Source organism: Scyliorhinus torazame, chromosome 4 (genome assembly GCF_047496885.1).
Source record: "Scyliorhinus torazame isolate Kashiwa2021f chromosome 4, sScyTor2.1, whole genome shotgun sequence".
NCBI lineage: Eukaryota > Metazoa > Chordata > Chondrichthyes > Carcharhiniformes > Scyliorhinidae > Scyliorhinus > Scyliorhinus torazame.
In genome coordinates, this window is record NC_092710.1 from 251,634,665 (window position 1) to 251,653,221 (window position 18,557).

General features: G+C 47.8%; 1 protein-coding gene across 4 annotated transcripts in view; it reads left to right on the plus strand.

Moving 5' to 3' along the window:
* The window catches only part of LOC140410879 (NADP-dependent malic enzyme-like), a 955,016-nt gene that overhangs the window by 870,691 nt on the left and 65,768 nt on the right, over positions 1-18,557 (plus strand). The window lies entirely within an intron of this gene.

An 18,557-nucleotide genomic window follows, 5' to 3' on the forward strand; every position in this document is an offset into this window, starting at 1 on the left:
ATGATTAGCACCACCCCCCGCCCCCGGCAACATTCACACACATCTTCTACTCCTTCAAAGAATCTGCTCGTCCTAGTGAGGTGTGCTCTGTATACTATGTTATTCTCTAATTCTGAATAACAACTGTAGACTTACAGTTAACACAAACACTTTATTCAAAGGGTTTGTTCTGCTTCCAGAGCTCAACTCGATGTAAAACAGTCAAGAGATATCACCAGTGAAACTAAGGTAAACTGCCTAATCTAAGCTATCCCTGTGTGCTGCTGCTCACTAGCTCTGTGCTAGGAGTTCTCCCAGTGAGCCAGAGATGACACAGCCAGAGTGAGTTTGGGAATTTGAATCTAGGTGGGAATTGAATCCAATCCAATCGGTAAGACAGTTCTTTTTAAATTTCAGGAGTTTAAATTAATCTAGAATTGTGCAGTGTAGGTTAACAAGGGCTGCAGTGTAGAATTGTGCAGTGTAGGTTAACAAGGGCTGTCCCACCCACTCACATAACTGGTTGGCAGTTAAGTGTCAGTCACTTTAATCTAAAAGCAGGTGGGGGAGGGGAGTCAACTCAGGCCAATTTAAAAAGAGCAACTTGTAACTCACTCCCAGTGAGTTCTCCCAGTGAGGCAGAGAAGACACAGCCAGAGTGAGATACAGCTAAGAGTGAGTTTGGGAATTTGATTCTAGGTGGGCATTCAAAGCTGGGGGGGGGGGGGGGGGAGGAGGTGCTTTTATCCTTGGTAAGTGACTGGTAAGTAGTTTTTCTTTTCATTGTCTAATTTATTTATTTTTTCTTTCGTTTTTTGGGATTGTAGTTGCATACGTTTACCTAAGGTTTAAGACATGGCAGGAGATCTCAGACCCGTGTCATGCTCCTCGTGTGCGATGTGGGAGCTCAGAGACACATCCACTGTCCCTGGCTCCTTCACATGCAAGAAGTGTGTCCAGTTGCAGCTCCTGTTAGACCGCTTAATGGCTCTGGAGCTGCAGATGGACTCACTTTGGAGCATCCGCGATGCTGAGGACATCGTGGATAGCACATTTAGCAAGTTGGTCACACCGCAGGCGAAAGGTACTGAGGGAGATAGAAAATGGGTGACCAAACGACAGGGCAAGAGTAGGAAGGCATTGCAGGTATCCCCTGCGGTCATCTCCCTGCAAAACAGATATACCGCTTTGGTTACTGTTGAGGGAGATGGCTCACCAGGGGAAGGCAGCAGCAGCCAGGTTCATGGCACTGTGGTTGGCTCTGCTGTGCAGCTGGGCAGGAAGAAGAATGGAAGGGCTATAGTGATAGGGGACTCAATTGTAAGGGGAATAGACGGGCAGTTCTGCGGACGCAATCGAGACTCCAGGATGGTATGTTGCCTCCCTGGTGCAAGGGTCAAGAATATCTCGGAGCAGCTGCAGGACATTCTGGGGAGGGAGGGTGAACAGCCAGCTGTCGTGCTGCACATAGGCTCCAACGATATAGGTAAAAAAACAGGACGAGGTCCTACAAGCTGAATTCAGGGAGTTAGGAGTTAAATTAAAAAGTAGGACCTCAAAGGTAGTAATCTCAGGATTGCTACCAGTGCCACGAGCTAGTCAGAGTAGGAATGTCCGGATAGAAATGATGAATGCGTGGTTCGAGAGATGGTGCAAGAGGGAGGGATTCAAATTCCTGGGGCATTGGAACCGGTTCTGGGGGAGGTGGGACCAGTACAAACCGGACGGTCTGCACCTGGGCAGGACTGGAACCGATGTCCTAGGGGAGAGTTTAAACTAATGTGGCAGGGGGGTGGGAACCAATGCAGGAAGTTGGAAGATAGTAAAACAGGGACAGAAACGAAAGGCAATAAGGGGGAAAGTGTAAGGCAGAGAAGCCCTAGTCAAAAATCAAAAAGGGCGACAGTACAAGGTACAGTGACTGAGGGGAGCTCAGTGAATAGGACCAGTAATACTAAAAGGAATAAAACGGGAAGTAAAAACATTAATGGGAAGCGACACGGCTGGTTGTTACATGAAGGTATGGGGTCAACAACATGAAAATTAGGAGAAAAGTTAAGAGGAAATATAACTTAGGAGAGGTTACTGATCAAGGTATTAAGATTCAGAACAGAGGTAAAAAAAGCCAACATAAGTATGCTCGTAGTATTCGGAATAAGGTAAATGAGTTGATGGCGCAAACCATCGTGAATGACTATGATTTAGTGGCCATTCCTGAAACATGGTTAAAAGATGGTCACGACTGGGAGTTAAATATCCAAGGGTATCAAACTATTCGGAAGGACAGAGTGGATGGTAAGGGAGGTGGTGTAGCTCTATTATTTGACAACCGGGCAATAGTAAGGGATGACATCGGTGCTATGGAGGATAAGATTTAATCCATTTGGGTGGAAATCAGGAATAATAAGGCAAAAAAGTCACTGATAGGAGTAGTCTATAGGCCACCAAATAGTAACATTATGGTGGGGCAGGCAATAAACAAAGAAATAACGGATGCATGTAGAAATGGTACAGCAGGTATCATGGGGGATTTTAATCAACATGTCGATTGGTTTAACCAGGTCGGTCAAGGCAGCCTTGAGGAGGAATTTATAGAATGTATCCGCGATAGTTTCCTAGAACAGTATGTAATGGAAACTATGAGGGAACAAGCGGTCCTAGATCTGGTCCTGTGTAATGAGACAGGATTGATTCATGATCTCAAAGTTAGGGATCCTCTCTTGCTAACACTTATGAACCTCAAGCCTTTCTAGTCTAGTAGCCTGAATCTCAGTATTCTCCTCGACAACATTGTCTTTTTCCTGTGTGAATACTGATGAAAAGTGTTCATTTAGCACCTCTCCTATCTCCTCGGACTCCAAGCACAACTTCCCACTACTGTCCTTGACTGGCCCTACTCTTACCCTAGTCATTCGTTTATTCCTGACATATCTATAGAAAGCTTTAGGGTTATCCTTGATCCTACCTGCCAAAGACTTCTCATGTCCCCTCCTGGTTCTTCTTAGCGTCCTTCCTAGCTAACTTGTAACTCTCGAGCGCCCAAACTGAAGCTTTATGTCTCATCTTTACATAAGCCTCCTTCTTCCTCTTGACAAGTGTTTCGACTGCTTTAGTAAACCACGGTTCCCTTGCTCGACCACTTCCTCCCTGACTGACAGGTACATACTTATCAAGGACACGCAGTAGCTATTCCTTGAACAAGCTCCACATTTCCATTGTGCCCATCCTCTGCAGTTTTCCTCTCCATCCGATGCATCCTAGGTCATGCCTCATCGCATCATAATTGCCTTTCCCCCAGATATAACTCTTGCCCTGCGTTATATACCTATCTCTTTCCATCACTAAAGTAAACTTAATCGAATTGTGGTCACTATCACCAAAGTGCTCACCTACCTCCAAATCTAACACCTGTCCTGGTTCATTACCAGTACCAAATCCAAAATGGCCTCGCCTCTCGTTGGCCTATCTACATGCTGTGTCAGGAAACCCTCCTGCACACATTGGACAAAAACGGACTCATCTAAAGTACTCGAACTATAGCGTTTCCAGTCAATATTTGGAAAGTTAAAGTCCCCCATAACAACTACCCTGTTGCTTTCGCGCCTATCCAGAATCATCTTTGCAATCCTTTCCTATACATCTCTGGAACTTTTCGGAGGCCTATAGAAAACCCTTAACAGGGTGACCTCACCTTTCCTGTTTCTAACCTCAGCCCATACTACCTCAGTAGACGAGTCCTCATCAAACGTCCTTTTTGCCACCGTAATACTGTCCTTGACTAACAATGCCACCCCTCCCCCTCTTTTACCACCTTCCCTGAGCTTACTGAAATATCTAAACCCCGGCACCTGCAACAACCATTCCTGTCGCTGCTCTATCCATGTCTCCGAAATGGCCACAACATCGAAGTCCCAGGTACCAACCCATGCCGCAAGTTCACCCACCTTATTCAGGATGCTCCTGGCATTGAAGAAGGCACACTTTAAACCACCTTCCTGCCTGCCGGTACACTACTGCAACTTTTAAACCTTACTCATGACCTCACTACTCTCAACCTCCTGAGTACTGGAGCTACAATTCAGGTTCCCAAGCCCCTGCTGAACTAGTTTAAACCCTCCCGAAGAACATTAGCAAATTTCCCCCCCAGGATATTGGTACCCCTCTGGTCCAGATGTAGACCATCCCATTTGTAGAGGTCCCACCGACCCCAGAATGAGCCCCAATTATCCAGAAATCTGAAACCCTCCCTCCTGCACCATCCCTGTAGCCACGTGTTCAACTCCTCTCTCTCCCTATTCCTTGTCATGCTATCGGGTGGGACGGGTAACAACCCAGAGATAATAACTGTTTGTCCTAGATCTAAGGTTCCACCCTAGGTCCCTGAATTCCTGCCTTACATCCCTATCCCTTTTCCTACCTATGTCGTTGGTACCTATGTGGACCCCCTCCCCCTTAAGGATCCCGAAAACACGATCCGAGACATCACGCACCCTGGCACCTGGGAGGCAACACACCAACTGCGAGTCTCTCTCGTTCCCACTGAATCTCCTATCTAACCCCCTAACTATGGAGTCTCCAATGGCTAATGCTCTACTCCTCTCCCCCCTTCCCTTCTGAGCAACAGGGACAGACTCTGTGCCAGAGGCCTGTACCTGGCTTACCCCTGGTAAGTCTCCCCCCCCCCCCCCCCACCCATCAGTATCCAAAGCGGTATACTTGTTACTAAGGGGAACGACCACAGGGGATCCCTGTACTGACTGTTTCCTCTCAGCAACCTCTGCGCCCGCACGATAACACCTGAGGGAAAATAAAATAAAAACTACTTACCAGGCACCAGGAAATCCCTTACCTGCAGGCTGTGATGTCACGGTTCAACTTCTTTCTACTTCTACCTGCCCTCGAGCCTTCCTCTTGATCTTTACAGCAGTTTTTTTTTGGTTAGAGGAGGGGGTTGGGAGGGAAACACTGAAGAAGTGTTTCGGGTTCAAGTGTCAGTTGACAACAGCTCCTCCACAAACCACCTTCAAGTTAGGGTGACCACAACGGAGGTATGCAAATTTCCCTTGCAACAGCCAATCAACAGCTCTGCTCTACTGTCCTCTGCTGGATTTGTGCAAAATGAACCCTTAAATACAGAATTAAATGAAAGTTGCCATAATCCCTGAGGTCCACAGGCTGCTCTCCCCTTTGAGAAAAAGAGCTGGCAGGCGAAGGACAGGGTTAAAAAGGCGGGAGGGAAACACTGAAGAAGTGTTTCGGGTTCAAGTGTCAGTTGACAACAGCTCCTCCACAAACCACCTTCAAGTTAGGGTGATCACACGGACGTATGCAAATTTCCCCCGCAACAGCCAATCAGCAGCTTTGCTCTACTGCCCTCTGCTGGATGCTTGTCTTCACTTGAACAGCACCATCAACCCCTATCAGAGAAATCAAGGCCCAAACACAGTTATGCATTGAGAATTTGCCTGCTTCGGATGAGAAGCTTTGCCTAATCCGACAGGAGACGCAGAAAGACGCAACCGTCCGGAGGGTGCTGCACCTACTCTATTACGGTAAAAGAGGCAGATCCTGCCTTGGGATCGACCCTTTATCCCGTCTCTGATGCTCCCTCTAGTGATGCTGTGGCTGTCACATCTGTGCTGCAGTCCCTGGTGTATGTGCAGATGTAGAGAGCACTACGTCCCCCCCTTTTGACTTGATGTGTTTTCAGACTGGCCTCAAGAAAACTACAAAACAAGTGGTGAGAATAAGCAAAGCTGCACACTGTGAAAATGATAAAGTAATACAGAAGCAATTAACAGTGTTATGAGTCCATCGTGAGAAATCTTCATATTTGTCTTGTGGGTGTGTTGAAGTGTCATTACAAATCTAGCCGGTCGGGAGCCTTACGGCTTCTGCTGGATCGTCTTAACGGTGGTGGTGGGATGGCGGTTTGATGTCATCAAGAGTACTGTCTGGCGTTGTGTGGCGAAGAAGGTCCTGTGGACTAATGGACTTAGTCAAGTCCAGCGTGGGAAACACCGGCGTTGTAGGCCGAAGCATTAACAGATCCCGGCGGTTACGGAGAAAGAGTACTGCCGCCTCCGACTTGACAATGTAGGACCGCGGTGCCTCCTGCCTGATCACCGTGGCTGGCTCAGACCATCCGTCTTCTGGGTCCCTGATCCTGACGATGTCGCCCATGTTCAGTGGCTTGAGTATTGAGTATCGTAGTATTGTTTTTGTTTGGACCGTAGTACCCGCATTTTGTCGAGTACCAGAGCGTTATCGGGGTCTCGGAATTGAATCCCCGGGAGGATTGTCCGGATGTCCAACCGAAGAGAATGTGCGCCGGCGACAGTCCTGAGCTCAATGGGATCGCTCGGTAGGACAACAAAGCTAGGTTGATGTCCTGGCGTGAATCTGTCGCCTTGCTGATAAGTTGTTTAACAATGTGGACACCCTTTTCCACTTTCCCATTTGACTGTGGGTAGCGCGGACTGGATGTTACATGCCGAAAGCTGTAGCGTTCTGAGAACTCTTTCCATTCCCAGCTCGCGATGCAGGGACCATTATCTGACATCACCACACGTGGGATTCCATGTCGAGCGAGTGTCTCCTGGCATGCCTTGATGACAGATGAAGACGTGAGATCATGGAGTTTCAGTACCTCCGGATAGTTTGAGTAATAGTCCATGATCAAGACGTAATGACGCCCTATGGCATGAAATAGGTCAATGCCCACTTTTGTCCACAGTGCCATTGTGAGTTTGTGTTGCTGCAGTGGTTCTTTACACTGTGCGGGTTGATGTCTTTGACAGGTGAAACATGTCATGATCATGTCCATTATGTCTTGTTTCATGCCGGGCCAGTACGCAGCCTGTCGTGCTCGCCTTTTGCATTTCTTAATTCCAAGGTGGCCTTCATGAATCTTAGGTAGCATCTCGGCGTGGAGTGTGGCCGGAATCACAATCTGCGCATTGCGTAGCAGCAGGCCATCAACTTCAATCAGTTCTGACTTGACATTCTGAAATTGTGGACATTGTCCCCTCATCCAACCGTGCTGGAGTAGGTGCAGCACCCTTCGGACAGTCTGCGTCTCCTGTCAGATTAGGCAAAGCTTCTCATCCGAAACAGGCAAATTCTCCATGCATAACTGTGTTTGGGCCTTAATTTCTCTGATAGGGGCTGATGGTGCATTATCAGTGCCAATTGATCAGGACAGTGCGTCGGCAATGGCAAGATTTCTTCCCGGAGTGTATACTAGGGTGAAATCATACCTTCGCAGCTTCATCATGATGCGCTGCTGACGAGGTATCATGTCATTTAGATCCTTGTCTATGATCAGGACCAACGGTCTGTGGTCGGTTTCCACTATGAACGTGGGCAGGCCGTACACATAGTCATGGAACTTCAGAATCCCGTGAGGAGTCCGAGACATTCTTTTTCGATTTGTGCGTATCTGCACTCAGTTGCGGTCATGGCCCTGGACGCATGTGCCACCGGGACCCAGTCAGACTGGTTGGCCTGTTGGAGGAGAACGGCGCCAATCCTGTCTTGGCTGGCATCAGTGGAGATCTTGGTGGGTCTGGTTGCGTCAAAGAAAGCAAGGGTCGTTGCCCTCATTAGTTGTAGTTTGAGATCCACCAATTCATTTTGGTGACGTTTTGTCCACTCAAACGCAGTGGTCTTTCGTAGGAGATTGCGCAAAGCTACCATCCATGCGGACAGGTTTGGGATGAACCTGCCGAGGAAGTTGACGAAGCCCAGAAATCGTAGCACCACCTTCTTGTCGTGTGGCGTCCGGGAAGTTCTGTATCTCCTTTCTGGCAAAATCTCGAACCTGCATGTTCTAAACATTTTACCCTGCTCCAGCCCATACTTCGCTTCCAGCTCCTTCAATCCTGCAAACCGACCCCTGAGAAACAACTCTTTCAATGTCTTAATCCCCTTCTCCTCCCATTTCCGAAAATTTCCAACTAACCTCCCTGGCTCAAATCTGTGGTTACCCCGAATCGGCATTTCCCTTGACCCTGCCCCCAACCCAAAATGTTGCCAAAACTGCCTCCAAATTCTCAATGAAGCTATTATTACCGGACTCCCTGAGTACTTCCCCGGGGCTATCGCGAGCGGCGCTGTTGCTAGTGCTTTCAATCCTGACCACCTGCACAAACTCTCCTCCATTCTGACCCACTGGGAATCAACCCCTCTGACCCAGCTCCGCACCTTCTCCGCATTCGATGTCCAGTAGTAATGCATCGAGTTCGGAAGACCCAAACCCCCTGCCTGCTTTCCCCTCGATAGTAGCACCTTTCTAACTCTGGCCACCTTCCCTCCCCACATGAACAACGTAATCCTTCCCTCAATCTCTCTGAAAAAAGCCTTTGGCAGGAAAATCGACAGGCATTGAAAAATAAACAGAAATCGCGGCAACACGTTCATTTTAACCGCCTGTACCCAACCCGCCAGTGACTGAGGGAGACCATTCCACCTTGCCAGATCAGCTTTCACTCTCCTCACCAAACTAGAAATGTTGTACCTGCGGAGCCCCTCCCACTCCCGGGCAAACTACACCCCCAGGTACCTAAAGTGAGTCCCTGCCCTACGGAATGGCAGCCCCCCCACACCTGCCCTCAACCCCGGCCGAGACACCACAAAATACTCACTCTTGTCTCGATTTAGTTTATACCCCGAGAAAGACCCAAACACTCAAAGCAGCTCCAATATTACCCCTATCGACAGTCTCGGTTCCGACACGTATAACAACAAGTCATCGGCATACAAGCACACCCTATACTCTATTCCCCCCCCCCCCCCCCCGCACTATTCCTTTCCATACCCCCAAACTTCTTAATGCGATGGCCAACAGCTCAATTGCGAGTGCAAACAGCAGGGGGGACATAGGACATCCCTGACTAGTCCCACAGTGGAGAGAAAAGTATCTTGAGCTGATGTTGTTTGTGCGGACACTCACCCTCGGCTCCTTATATAGTAGCTTTACCCAGTTCACAAATCTTGGTCCAATCCCAAACTGCTCCAGAACTGCCATCAAGTACCCCCATTCTACCCGGTCAAACGCCATCTCAGCATCCAATGCCACTACCACCTTTGTTTCCTTCCCCTCTGCTGGTTCCGTAACCACGTTCAGTACCCTTCTAATGTTTGAAAAGAGCTGCCTCCCTTTCACGAACCCCGTCTGATCTTCACCTATCACCTCCAGGAGGTACTCCTCCAGCCTACACGCCAGTACCTTCGCCAATACTTTTGCGTCCACATTCAGAAGTGATATGGGCCTATACGAACCACACTCCGTCGGATCCTTATCTTTTTTTAGCAACAGGGAAATCGATGCCTGCCCCAAAGTTTGTGGCAACACCCCCTTCCCTATCGCCTCCACAAACATCCCCACCATCAGTGGTGCCAGCTTATCCTTGAATTTTTTATAATATTCCACCGGAAACCCATCCGGCCCTGCCACCTTCCCCGACTGCATCCTCCCAATCGCATCCTTTATCTCCTGCTCCACTATCGCTCATTCTAATGTAGCCCTGTCCCTCTCCCCTAGCCTCGGGTACTCCAACCCATCTAGAAATTCCTGCATCTCACGGTCTCCCCCAGGTGGCTCTGACCTGTACAACCTCTCATGAAATTCCTCAAAAACCTTGTTAATCAGATCCGGAGCCACCACCAACTTTCCTGCCCTACCTTTCACCTGCACAATTTCCCTTGCCTCTGCTTCCCTTCGGAGCTGACCTGGTAACATATCCCCATTATCTCCATGTTCATAAACTAACCCCTTGCTCGTCTCAGTTGGCGCACCGCCTTCCTGGTAGATAGTCGGTCAAAGCTCGCCTGTAGTTCCTTCCTCTTTTCCAGCTTTGCTGGGTCCCCATCGTCTGCATAACTCCTATCTACCTCCAACATCTCATCTATTACCCTCTGCCGCTCCAACCTCTCCTCTTTGTCCACCCTGGCCTTAAACAAAATCACCTCCCCCTCACCACTGCCTTTAGAGCCTCCCAGACGACCGCCTTCGACACCTCACCCGTACAGTTGAAACCTACATATTCCTTAATTACCTGTTCTATTTTGTCACAGAACACTTGGTCCCCCAAAAGACCCACATCTAATTTCCACCCCGTCCTCTGCGCTACCCCCTTCTCCAGCACCATATCCACCCAATGCGGAGCATGATCTGACACTGCAAATGCCGAGTATTCCGACCCCTTAACCCCAGCCAGCAAAGCCTTCCCCACCACAAAAATGTCGATCCGCGAATATACCTTATGGACTGCTGAGAAAAACGAGTATTCACGCTCCCTCGGGTTCAGAAACCTCCAAGGGTCCACCCCTCCCATTTCCACCATCAGCCCAGCCAACGCCTTCGCCCCCCCCTGAATGTACCAGCGAGCGCGGCTGTGACCTGACCACCTTCTCCACCTAGAAGTGTACTCTTTTGCTGACCATTACCGCTACCCCTCGAGCCTTTCCGTCAAGTCCAGTGTGAAACACCTGACTAACCCAGCCCTTTTTAAGTCTGACCTGGTCTTTCACCCTCAAGTGAGTCTCCTGCAGCGTTGCTACATCGGCTTTCAAATTTTTAAGATGCGCAAGCACCCTTGACCTCTTGACCGGACATCCTAACCCCCTCACGTTCCACGTGACTATCCTAATTGGGGGTCTCTCACCCCCCCCCCCATCCTTCTTATCCACCATCATCATACCACCGGGCCCTGCCCCATGAGCCTGACCCGTCCCTATCCATTATTAACATCGAACCCCTTCCTCCCCTCCCAACCCCCCCCCCCCCCCCCCCCCCACATTTCCTCTCAAAAAAACATCTCCCAGCATCAATCCCTACCCCCCCCCCCCCCTCGCTCGCCTCGTAGGCCCATCGAAACCTGCTAACCAGGCTCCAATGTCCGCAGCCTTCCTCTCACCTCACCTCTGTTCACTAGTCGACTTTAGTTAGCCAGCCCCCCCGCCAAGATATACCATCCCCTCCCACCCAGTCCCAGAGAAAGAAAAAACAAAAACAACAATCAAACCCATACAATTCACTAAAATAAGTTATAACCGTCACAACACAGAATGCCAATCAACCCAACCAATAACTTGAACTCTGTAACAATGTGAAGTGAAGTAAATTACAATACACGTCAGTAAAAAGAAAGTTATAGCATTTATACATTTTCCAGCTCCCCAATTACAGTCCACAGTCTCTCTTCCAGCTCCGCTCTTCACGTCTGTCCCAAGCCTTCCGCCCTCACGACCGCCTCAGCCGCCTCCACTGTCTAGAAATAAAAGTCTTTGGCATCATACGTCACCCTCAGCTTCGCCGGGTATACCATGCCAAATCGCACCCCCTTTTTGTATAGTGCCGCCTTCACTCGCCCGAACGCCGCTCGTCTTTTTGCCAACTCCACCATCAAGTCCTGATAGATCTGAACTCCGGCACCATCCCACTGCTCCTCGTGCTTCTGCTTCGCCCAGCTTAACACCTTCTCCTTCATACAGTACTTATGGAAGCAGATAATTACTGCTCTTGGCGGCTCATTCACCTTGGGCTTCGGCCTTAATGACCGATGAGCTTGGCCCAGCTCGTACCGGGAGGGGTTCTCACCCTCCCCCATCAGCTCCACCAATTTCTTAGCGAACTACTCTGTTGGCCTTGGACCCTCTGTCACTTCGAGCAAGCCCACAATTCTCAGATTGTGCCATCTCGAGTGGTTCTCCAAGTCCTCGAGCTTTGCTCTGAGTCCTCTGTTGACCTCCACCACTCTCCGCAGCTCGTCCCCCATCGAGGTGAGCTGGCCGCTGTGCTGCGACACGGCCTCCTCCACTTCCTTCATCTTCTCTCACCTCGGCCAATGCCTTTGCCACAGTTACCCTTGTTGCTGCTAACTTTAGCCTTAGTTTAATAGAACATAGCAGCGCAGTACAGGCCCTTCAGCCCTCGATGTTGCGCCGACCTGTGAAACCACTCTAAAGCCCATTTACACTATTCCCTTATCGTCCATATGTCTATCCAATGACCATTTGAATACCCTTAGTGTTGGCGAGTCCACTACTGTTGCAGGCAGGGCATTCCACACCCTTACTACTCTCTGAGTAAAGAACCTACCTCTGACGTCTGTCTTATATCTATCTCCCCTCAATTTAAAGCTATGTCCCCTCGTGCTAGACATCACCATCCGAGGAAAAAGGCTCTCACTGTCCACCCTATCCAATCCTCTGATCATCTTGTATGCCTCAATTAAGTCACCTCTTAACCTTCTTCTCTCTAACGAAAACAGCCTCAAGTCCCTCAGCCTTTCCTAATTGCTCTTGTTCTATCACCTTTGCTCTTGAGTCACCAGGTATCTTCCTGATACCGCCACGTGGTTCATGTCCGAGTAATGTTCAATAATCCAACACACCGCTTAGTAAGAGTTAAATCAACGCACATTTATTATATACAGTAATCAATACTTATGCATAAATTCTACTTCTAAGCTACTTATCATAGAATTTACAGTGCAGAATGAGGCCATTCGGCCCATCGAGTACACCGGCTCTTGGAAAGAGCACCCTACCCAAGGTCAACACCTCCACCCTATCCCCATAACCCAGTAACCCCACCCAACATTAAGGGCAATTTTGGACACTAAGGGCAATTTATCATGGCCAATCCACCTAACCTGCACATTTTTGGACTGTGGGAGGAAACCGGAGCACCCGGAGGAAACCCACGCACACACTGGGAGAACATGCAGACTCCGCACAGACAGTGACCCAAGCCAGAATCGATCCTGGGACCCTGGTGCTGTGAAGCAATTGTGCTATCCACAATGCTACCGTGCTGCCCCACTGTGCTACCGTACTTCCTACAACTAACATGCCAATACTTAACTTTGGAAATGGCCCACCAGGTCAGGGAAACGAATGGCCTTTTGTTTGGGTTCTGAGCCTGCGGGATTTGAAGCTGGTACAGTTCGATAGCTAGGAGCGCCTGTCTCGTAGCGAGCGTTGAAGTAAGACTTACGATTTGAGCGGTTGTTGCAGAAGGTCAGCAGAAGGCAGCAGGGGTTGCAGCAGGGTTAAGAAGGGTGTCAAGGGGGTTGCAGAAGGGTCGATTTGAACTTGGACTCTATTCCTATAGTCCCCAGGGGCTTCCCGCCTTTCGGGGCGGACCCTGTACCTGGTTCCAAGTGATTGGACTTTGTCCCAATCACTTGGTTCGATATTCTCCAATGCTGGAGCGATTCCTTGATCGATGGGCGGCCTTGGCGTGACCGTTCACCTCTCTTTGTGTAGGCTCCTGTTGCCGCAAATTCCTCAGGGTTCATGAGGCGCTGCATTGCCATCTTGCCTATCCGAATGCCTCTTCTTTAAAATTTGGCTTTGTGTGTCCAATTTGTTGCACATTGTTCCCGGGGATTGCTAATTAGTATTCAGATGGCTTGTGTTTTGTTATGCTGATGGCTGCAGGTATCGATCTTGTCTGGCCTTCCCAGAGGCGAATACACAGTTTTACTTGCAGCTGCTTGTTTTAGTCCTGTTGGCTGATTTTCCAATCAGCCTTTTTCGTTTGCCATTTTAAATCGGGGTTAGCCATTCTAAATCGGGAGTTAGCCATTTTAACTGGCTACACCCTCACCGGAGCGATTGCCTCCTCCACCAATGATTTCAATGCGATCACCGTCTCCTTCCTCAAAGCCTCCATATGCCTCGTAAACTGCTTTTCCAGTTCCACTGCCATCATCTCGGTCATCTTTTCCACCGTAAGTAGTGCGGCCCCACCATGTGGTCCGGCATCCACCATCTTGTCAGTGCTTTTGCTGGCTTTGTCATTCAACGGCGAACCTGGGTTTTCTTCCTTCTTCCTAGCTGCTTTTCGCATCCTCTAAGGGCTTATTATTTTTTTCTTTCTTTCTGCAATCCAAAAAATAAATAATTATTTTCAAAAAAAATTTCAAAAATTCCAAAATCAAAAAATCTCTTCCCCCGGACTGGACTTCAAACTCCTCAAAAATCAATTTTCAGTGGGAGCTCTAGTCCCCCTCTAAATCACGTTCTGGACTCGGGCCTGCCACCTCGATTGCCTCGCCTCGTGTCAAGCTCCGCACACGCATCCGACCTCTGAATCGATGCCTCCCGCTCTGGCCGCCAGACACTCCCTGCGGGGCTCCTCACCGGCTCCAAACCGGACCAATCCGACACCCGGCCCTCAGGCCCCAAAGGCTGAAGAAACCCGGGAAGAAAGAACCACGGGGATACCCCCCCGAAAAAGTCCGGAATATTGCGGACCGGCAGGAGCCTCTTCTCGACGCAGCCACTCCGCTCGCGAGCGCCACCGGAAGTCTCATATCCCGCATATCTTATCCATCTTGCCCAGCCTACACATTAACTCATTCACCCTGCACATTTAAACTTTTCTTACTGCAGCTAATGCAGTGAAAAGAGGAAACTCGAGTTTGCCCCAATCATACTCTTCTGCCATGGAGTACTCCGATGGACTTGGATGACGCAACCAGAAATGCACAGGTGCAGAAAGGTGCGGTCGAAATGGCAATCTGTTGGTGATTGCCACTTCATGGAAGATCTGAAGCCTTAGCTCTCTGAAAAATCTTTCAAGGGGTCATATGTCCATATGTTATATGTCCAAGAACAGGATCTTGACTGACCATCTTATTTGAAACATGGTATCTGTATGCATGCTTCATTCCCTCAGTACTCTGGACATCCCTTCTCAATCACCACCTATCTTCCTCTCTTTCCTCCTTAAGATTATTTCCTTGAAACTTCTGTCAAAGCTTTTGCCCTAACATCAGTGAGGTGAGTGTGTCAGCCCATGACATCAAGGCAGCATTTGACTGAGGATGGCTTCAAGGAACCCTAGCAAAATTGAAGTGAATGAGAATCGGGGGAGAAAACTCTGCTGATTGTAGTCATACCTGGCACAAAGGAAGATGGTTGTGGTTGTTTGAGGTCAATCAGTCAAAACATCACTGTAGGAGTTGTGAAGCCATTCCGAATTCAGATATTGTAGAATATGAAACTAATTATACTGGCACTTTTTGTCAAGGAGAGATCTTCTGTGAACGTATTCCTATAAAACGAGTTGTGAAAAAAGTGAGCAAAGCACCAGCTGCATTTAATCAAGTTGGGTCATAAAATGTTAGATTCTAAAATTGTTTTTCTAGCAATAATGTAAGAGACTTTTGTAAAGCTTTTTTATGATGGCTGCAATAGAAGAAAGATCTCCTTTTCAATTCCAAATGTTTCAAGCAGACTTGGTAGGAAAAGATGTACAACTGCAATTCATTTATCAAACTAACAGCAATTTTCCCCTGAGTAAACTTTTGAATTATGAAATGAAATGAAATGAAAATCGCTTATTGTCACAAGTAGGCTTCAATGAAGTTACTGTGAAAAGCCCCTAGTCGCCACATTCCGGCGCCTGTTCGGGGAGGCTGTTACGGGAATTGAACCATGCTGCTGGCCTGCCTTGGTCTGCTTTCAAAGCCAGCGATTTAGCCCTGTGCTTTTATTTATATTTAATTATACAGTCCACGTTGCTGCAGAAACGTGTCATTTGGTTGTTGCATTGCATACCATGTCAGAAATCCATTTCTTTGGTCATGTCGGGTTAGACTTTCGGCTTCACCACTTGAGCAGTAACCTGGCAGATTGCGGTGGATCACCAGCTGGTTGATGTTCATTCCATTGAAATGAAACCCAGGCGGTTTTTGCAGGGATCAAATGAACTGCTGTGCTGGCCTGGTAGGAAAGGATGTATAACTGAAATTAATTTATCAAACTGATGGCAATTTCTCAAGAGACTAAAAATCTACCCATTTGTAACAATGATATATTATGGTCATGAAAACAGCAAACAAATGCATGATTTAAAAAATATTTGTATACTGCAGTACAGAAAGCAGAGGTTCGATCCTTCCAAGATTTGACTCGCCAATTGTAATCATGGTCATAAACTAGAATGGGATTTTGGCAGCAAAACCTTGGTTTACTTTTTCTGCACAAGTGATTCAGCCCCTTAAGAATCACACAAAGGAATACAAAAATGGTAGCATTTTTCAACCTTTCTTGAATGAAACTGGTGATACAAATGTATTAAGAAAGGCAGGAGAACATTGGAACATTGATCCAGAAGTTTGCTATGAATTTGCAAATGCCTCTGTAGCAAATGGCATCTCTTAATATAAAGATATTGCACAGAAAGGAATCTTCCACCAATGTACTCTAGTGATGTGCCTGTGCTAGTAATGAACATCAAAAAGGATAGGGAATGATTTTGTTTGTGTGTCACAAATATTTGAGAAATTGAATGGAATTTGAATCTTGCCCTCCGCAATAGTGTGGATACTGGTAAGAGAGCAGCATTTGGGGCAGCACGGTAGCATAGTGGTTAGCACAATTGCTTCACAGCTCCAGGGCCCCAGGTTTGATTCCCGGCTTGGTTCACTGTCTATGCGGAGTCTGCACGTTCCCCCTCTGTGTGTGTGTGCAGGTCTATGGATAACACATCGATCTGCAAAGAGAAATCAATGTTTATATTTTACAAAAAACATATTCACTTGCTTATTGTAAGCAGGAGACCTTTACTTCGTTATGGTAGAAATTATTTTCAACTGAGATTTGTTCTATAAGTTTTTATATTTGAGCAGCAGAACCAATATTTTCTATCCAGGAAATAAATTTCCTCATGATAAAATTAGTCACCTATACGATTCTGAAAATTGGTGTAAAAGGTTGGCTTGAGCTTTGTTTGGTAACACATTTTGTACTTCCGGTAATTGCTTTGTTAATATTAACAAGCGAAGGAAAATATGATACCTGAAATTTAGTGACGGATAATTCAGTTGAACTGGCCCTACTGTGTACCTGTATATCTAGCTACAAGCACCATTTTCAGTCAAACTATACAAGCTGAGAACTCCTTGGTGACGTTCTTGAAAACTGAAATATTGTACTACCCCTAAGTATTGTTAATGCCCTTTACTACTTGCATGGCTGAGTCTGGAATTTCTGGCAGCATGTAATTTTACTAAATTTGGGTGTTAATTAAAAGCAACAGACTATATTTATTATCAATATTGCAAGGGTCTGAATGACTGTCATTTTGCATCCAATCGAAAACCTCAAGAACTCCTTGCAATGCCTGTTGTTGTAGAGTGAGAGTCCACACGGTTTGGAATGTTTGTGGTTTCAGCAAACTGAGTTGCAAGCAATCCATGGCACACATATCTAGACAACTCCTGCCTCAGCATTAATTTCCATGACGACTGTCTTTCAAGACTATTGTACTGAAATTTGAGACTATTGGAGAGAATGAAAGCCCCAGTTCTGTCAGGATAACTCGAGTTGTGCTGGAATTTATCCCATTTGTTCATTAAATTCTGTCAGAGAGGAAATGGTTCAAATTTTCACCTAGTTTGCCTTTACCTCTCCATCCCTGTGCATCAAGTGGGCATCTCTGGTTGAGTTCTGACTATCCTGGAAGTTGCACACACTATAAACCTCAGTGGAATTCAAGCCAGCGAAGGGCTCACATAAATTCCACTTAATATGTTGAGGAACTCCAAACCTCCAACAGCAAAACGTAATTGGTCCTTCGGTGATCAGTTCCCATCCCTGACATACCAACTCGTTCCATTTGGAGTAGAAAAGAGAAATGTTTTTTGTGTCCTCCTTGAATCGTTTCTCTGTGATAGGAACTACAATATTCTGCTGTGATGTCTCATGCATTGTCCCAGCCCCCCTGCCATGTGATTGACTCTGTGCTGGGATTAGGGATGGGGTCATGATCCATGACTTTGGGACTATAGTGGTTGGGGGTATTCACGTTTATGAATCTTTAGAAATTTTGGGGCCTATGTCTGAAAGAAAGTCAGTCAAAAAATTATTCATGTACGTCTTCTCAGCTCTGAGGTGTCTTCTTTGCTTAATTATGGTAACAAATCGAATCCGACCATGAACATATAGGGTTGAATGGCCACGCTGCAACCATTGTGGGCAGGATCACCTCTCAGCAAATCTGCATATTCAAATGAGACAGCTAGTCTCACATTAAAGTGCAGATTCCTGAGTTACACGAGGCATAGGATCAATCTCCCTCGCCTCAGAGACCTCCGGTTAGCGTCGTTCAGTACTGGTCGGCACAAACGGGGACCAGATGGAACGGCGCTCGTCTGGGTCTCCCAGGGGATTGGAGGCCCCCAGGTTCTTGCCCTTTGGGCAGTGTGGTACCCTGGCACTGCCAGCCTGGCACCCTGGCACTGCCATCTTGGTGCTGTCCTGGCACTGCCATGGTGTCCAGGTGGCACTGCCATGGTGTCCAAGTGGCACTGCCAGCTGGCAAGTGCACTGCCAGGTTGGCATTTTATGTGCACTGGCGATCAGGTCAGGTGTGCCCTGCCTGGGTGTTTGGGGGGGGGTACCCTCCCAAAGTGCGTTGTGGCTTGGGTGGGAGTGGGTCAGGGGTTGCATCGGGGGCCTCGGAGCAGAGCTTCTCAGTGCACAAAACAGGGCTATGTTTGACCTCAGCCACGCATTCCCTGCTGAGGCCCCTTATCTAATGCGGTGATGTTTTATAG